Consider the following 6,000-nt stretch of genomic DNA (forward strand, 5'->3'; position numbering starts at 1 on the left):
CCCTGGAGGGAGAGAGTGTTCCAGAGAGGGCCCAGGTGTCTCTCAGGAAGCTGTATATGGGAGCCCCGCCACCTGTAGCTCCCAGGACCCTGCTCAGGGAGTGCTCCTCCTGCTTCAAGCCCAGGGCCACTCAATGCTCCACACGTGGGCCCAGGAGCATGTAGGTGAACTGGATCTGCCTGTCTCTCCAGCCTCCCAAGATGCCATCCAGGGAGAGCAGGGCCTAAAGCCGACCTGTGTTCTATCCCAGAGTTGGCTCTCACTAACTGCTGCCTCCAGGAGGCCAAGTAAAAGAAAACGGCTCATGCCAGTGGCCCTGCAATCACTGATTTCCTGGCATCAGGATGGGCTGCCCCCACCTGCAAAGCGGCCACTTTTATGTACAAAAGGCACCCTGAGGAGGGTTCAGAGTGCCAGAAGTAACAACAACGTGGAGCCTGAGGCAGAGGTCACCCAGGGAGGAAGAGAGGATCTGGAGGACTGCACCACCACTGTCCATTCATCCTCCCCACCTGCAGGCCCTCCCTGGAATGGCGGCCCCCTCCCCCCACCCACTGACCCCTCCCCCATCCCACCAACCTTGCCAGCAGGCAGATGGAATTCCAGCCTGCTGGGCCCCTGAACCTATCCATCCCTCCACCTCCTCCCTCATCTAATATTCCTCTGCCTCTTCCCAGGAAACCTCCTTCTCCCTTCAGCCCCAGTCCCCATGTTGGAGTTACCCCTAATGTGTTTCACCTTCCCACACCTCTTACCCAGGTCCCTTTCCCATCCAATCCTACCTCTTTCAGAACGGAATCCCCAACCCCCATGTGTATTGATCCTCCTCCTCCTTTTGATCCTCCTCTTCCTCCAATTCCTCCTCCTCCACCTCCCCCTCCTCCACCACAACCACCTCCTCCCCTTCCTTCTTCTTTTCCTCCTCCTCCCCCCCCTCCTCCTCCTCATCTACCTCCTGCTTTCCCTCTGCCTCCTTTTTCTCCTAATCCTGCTCCATTTCCTCTTCCTCCTCCATCTCCTCTTCCTCCTCTTCCTCTTCCTCCTCCTCATCTTCCTCCTCCTCCTCGTCTTCCTCCTCCTCCTTGTCTTCCTCCTTCTCCTCCTTTTCTTCCTCCTCCTCCTTTTCCTCTTCCTTCTCCTCCTCTTCCTCCTCCTTTTCCTCCTCCTCCTTCTGCATTTCCTCTTCCTCCTCCTCCCATTTCTCCTCCTCCTACTCCTTTTCCTGCTCCTCCTCCTCTTCCTCCTCCTAATGTTCCCTCTCCTTTGACTGCTCCTCCTGCTGCTCCTCTTCCTCCTCCTCCTCATTCTTTCCCAAGACCCACTCCTGTCCCTTCCACCCGCAACCCCAATACCCAGGGCCAGCACTCCGTCCCTCCAACCCTCACAGCCATGTCATCGGCTCACCTTTCCCAGCATCCTGCTGTGCTGCCTGAGGACATGGCCATGGACACTACCCCCCCTTCCATGGCAGTCATTTTCCCATCTTCTTCGTCCAGTGACAGCTCTGGCCCACATCGCAGTGTCCATGGCCGTAGGCAGCACAGGCAGCCAGCAAAGGGACCAGTCTTCCCCGGCCTCCCAACCCTTCAGTTCTCCCAACCCAACCCCAATCTGTCCCATTCCATTGTCCCACCACCCACCCCTCAGCCTGCATCAGGGAACCCTGCTGGACAGCAAAGAGCCTCTCTTCCCAATGCCCCCATGGTTACCATGCTGCCAGTGAAGGTCCACTCACCGGCCTCCACCCTGGCACAGAAGGCCTCTGCACCACCAACCTCCCAGGCTGCCAGTGAAGAGCCCATGGATACCACCCCTCCTTCGAAGGCTGTCATGTTCTAGTCACCTCCTGCCTGCCAAGTTCTTAGACTGACTCAATTTGGTAAGCATGGCACACACCTCCACAGCTATTTCTATATGGTAGGCCTGGTGCCACATATTTGGGGTTTGATTTCTGCTTGCTATTTCTTCCCAATGTTAATTTGGAGGTAAAATGTGCTTTGCAAAGGTTGGCTTTTGACATAATAGCTGAAGACTCAATCACCAATGAAGCAGCATATGTGTGTATATGCACACACACACACACACACACACACACACACAGACAGACATTCACACCAGAAATGCCACAGTCTTTGTCTCTAAATTTTAGAAGTAGGCAAATTTGAAAATTTTCTAGAAATATAAAGGAGACTAAAGAGATGTGATAAGTGTATGAACTGTGGGAGCCTGGACTTAAATCAAGCATGGAGGATGACAACAGGACAACTAACAAATTGGGCTGTAGACTGGAGGAATGTATTGTGTCAATGTTAGTTTCCTGAATGTAGGAATTTTTCAGGGTTATGGGAGAGAATGTACTATCCTGGACAATTCACAGCAGAATAAAGGCATTAAGTGTCCAGGGGTGTGAGACACAAATACTCCTCTCAACCTGTTCAGAAAGGTTGAATTAGGGAAAGAGGCAAGATAAAGGACATGTGGCAAAATGTGAAAAGTCTGTGACTCCTCCTAGACATTCCAAATAACTCTCACGGAGAGGCAGGAAATAAAGTTTGTCCAGGCAATTTCAGTCGTCTTCCCTCCCCCACTAGGAAGAAAAGTTTTGCATTCATTTGCAAATACACTGACTTCAATATTTCACATGTGTATATGAATATTTCAACTATTATAATATAGATCTCTCTCCCTCATTGATGGCATGTTAAAATCTTTAAAAGCTGTTTGCTCAACAAGATTGGTCAACAAGATTTGTTAGATCATTTAGAAAGGCCATATCGGGATTCTCTTAACAGTCTTATGACATTTCTAAAGTTTAAAAATCCTGCAGAATAAAAAACATCTAAAATTAGAATAGAGAGTAAGTAACTGTGGATTCGAACTAATGTAAGAATGAATGAAAGTAGAATTGGGCTTTACAGGAGGAAATGTGACCCGTCCAGAAACAGGGCAGCAATGAAGTTATGTAAATTGTGAAGAGTTTGATAGCACCATGACTTTGACCATGAGACTGTTCCATGATGCGTGCCCTAGTGAGAAGCCTGAGGTGACCATTTCCATGACTCTGTACACTATGCTTTGCTTTGCTTCACATTCTCTATATTGAAGAACCTGGAGTAGAGCAGCTTTCTATTTCTCAAAAACATTCCATTTAATTTCAACTAGAGGAAGACCTTTCTAACGTGGGACATGAGTAGTCACATTGGGTTGGCCTTCTGATCCTCAGGTGGGGTGTTTGTTGTCAAATATAGCAGTTGTCCTTGGAGAGGATCAGTATTCAGGGTCAGGACCAAGCAGCAGAGAACTCAGCCCATCACAGGTTGAAAGTAGAGCACTGCAGCACCAAGGGAATAAGGACGCTGCTCTTTTACATCCACTCTCCAACAGTTTTCATTTTCAATCAGAGTACTTAAGTAGGATTGATTGTCCTTCCAATGGTAATGTCCAGTTCTTTGTTCTCTCAAGAGCAATGCATACCAATTGTAGCATAAAATATTTTGATTAGAAATATTTTTCTATTACATTGAGCCTTTATAGTGTCATACACTCTGTGCAAAACATCACATCATTTCATGTCAATTTCACAATTCTCTGAACTAGATATTATGAGTTCCAGTTTACAGGTTCATAAAATGAGCTTTAGGGAGGGAAGCTTCGTTACTTTTCTTCCAAAGACAATCAGTGGTAAGAAAGAGCAGAGGTGATTTCAAATCTGATTCCAAATCCATAATGATTAACCTGTATACTCGACAAACTTTACAACATGACTTGCTGAAAAGAGGTTTATAAACTGCTTTATGAAGAGTTTGTAATTAGGCATTCAAAATATGCTACCAACATTGGGTATCCATGGGTGCCAACTATCTTGTAGGACTGTGACAATGAAATAACTTGTTGAAATTAATCATGGAATAAATATAGAGCAAAAAATTCAAAGAAGAGATATTTTCACCGACTATTTAAAATTAGTATAAAAAATACATTTTAACAGGAACTAACAAATTGTAATAATATTCAAAATGCAATAATCGAGTCCTATTTGAGCTTAGCAAAAAACTATATCAACACTTTGTTTCCAAATCCTATGACTTCTCTGAGGATACATTTAAATTTGCTATTATGAATGTTTTCCAAACCATAGCTCCATTAGGCGTCAGATATTTCACAATATCTGATTTCCTCTTAAACACTAACCCTGTGCCTTCCATTTCTGATTTCATCTTCAGCACTCACCCTGTCCTTTCATTTAAACGAAGTTCAGTGAATTTCAATTCCCCCCAAATTACTGAAAAATATCAAATTCAATTTTTTTAAAGGTCTGAAGGAAACAAGAGTTTAATAAGATGCCGACCTTGGTTTCTGTTCTTCTCATCATTTCCTTGAAGTATCTTAACTCAGCTAACCATTTTTAATTAGGCAAAGGTTTCTAGAATTTTGTTGATACTTGCCGTCAACTAGCTTTGAACTATGAATAAATATACCTGAGCAGCTAGCTATGACAGAGGGCAAGATGGAAGCACCCGACAGAGAATAATATGAACCAATGTTCTTTTTCCTGGAAGTGTCTTACTCTGATTTTTCTACTCCTTCTCATTTGCAGGCCCCTCCTCCTTTGCCATAGGAATGAACTCACCACCTGGACTGGCCCATCAGGAAACTCAAACTTCCCCAAAGTAACAAATGATTCAAGGTGGAGACTTGTTCCATATGGAGACCACCCAAGCCCTGCAGTGGCTGACTGCTAAGAAAGAGAAATTTCTCTCCATCTGACATCAAGAACTAAACAAGCCAGATATATATATATGCCAAATGTCTTCTTTGATAAAAGGAGGTCATCAAAGAACACAACAGGAAGGAAGGGCATAAGAAGAAAATCACCATTAAATAGGGATGAGAGGCGGGAGGGAAAGGGAGAGAGAAGGGAAATTGCATGGAAATGGAAGGAGACCCTTATTCTTATACAAAATTACAATATAGGAGGAAGTGAGGGGAAAGGGAAAAAAACAAGAGAAATTAATTACATTAGATGGGTTAGAGAAAATGGGAGGGGAGGGAAGGGGGGATAGTAGAGGATAGGAAAGGCAACCCATATAATCCCTTGGTCCATGGATGGCAAGTGCTCATAAATGGAGTGAACATGGTTCAGGAAGATGATACCTTCAGTACAGGCTGTCATCCTGCTTCATGAGCACCAAGTGAAAATGCAGTTGCCTTGTCTCTGCACATTTGGGGAGGAAAGGGAATTTGTCATTCTTTAAATGAATACATTACCTTGCAAAAATTGTCTGACCACCTTGTTTACTTTTGATCAAGGGTCTCAGGAAACTAATGATATAGAAAAGAATTGTTTGGTAGCTGCTACTCTCCCTATATTCCATGTGATGATACACCTCCTATGTTAGTATGTGGTTCACCTGCAGTGTCTTAGGCATATCTGTTCTTCAACAATATATCTAGTGCTGCAGAAAGGGAAACAAGGAGACTGTTAATGCCCTGGGGTGCAACTCAGTGGTAGCAGGCTGGAGATAGAACCCAACTCCTCGTGCAAGATAGGCAAGCACTCTGTCACTGAGCTACATCCCCTGTCCTGTACATACTTTTATTATCAAGCATTCTCCACATGTGTGCTACCTAATTCGAGGAAATATTTTTCATTTCTTTGCTTCACATGATCTCGAGAGTCTATCAAGAGTAACCAAAACTTAAGTTTCAGTAGGTGAGGGCTTGGTAGACTTGGGCATATAATTCTTGAAGTCTCCATGGAAACATCACTTCCCAACTCTTTGCAGACATGGGATCATTCTGCAGTCCCACTTCTTGCCTGGGGAGACCATAAACAAGAACATGGTTCCTAAGCTATAGACCTCAATGTGGTTCTGTTAAAAAACACAGAGACTTGATTGGCCTTTGTCTTGGCACAGTAGCTCCAAGCTTGAAAGAAATACACCACAGGGAGACATTAAATCTTGCAGCATTATTTCATCTCATTTGTATGTTTTCTCT

Source organism: Callospermophilus lateralis (genome assembly GCF_048772815.1).
Source record: "Callospermophilus lateralis isolate mCalLat2 chromosome 17 unlocalized genomic scaffold, mCalLat2.hap1 SUPER_17_unloc_3, whole genome shotgun sequence".
Classification (NCBI taxonomy): Eukaryota; Metazoa; Chordata; class Mammalia; order Rodentia; family Sciuridae; genus Callospermophilus; species Callospermophilus lateralis.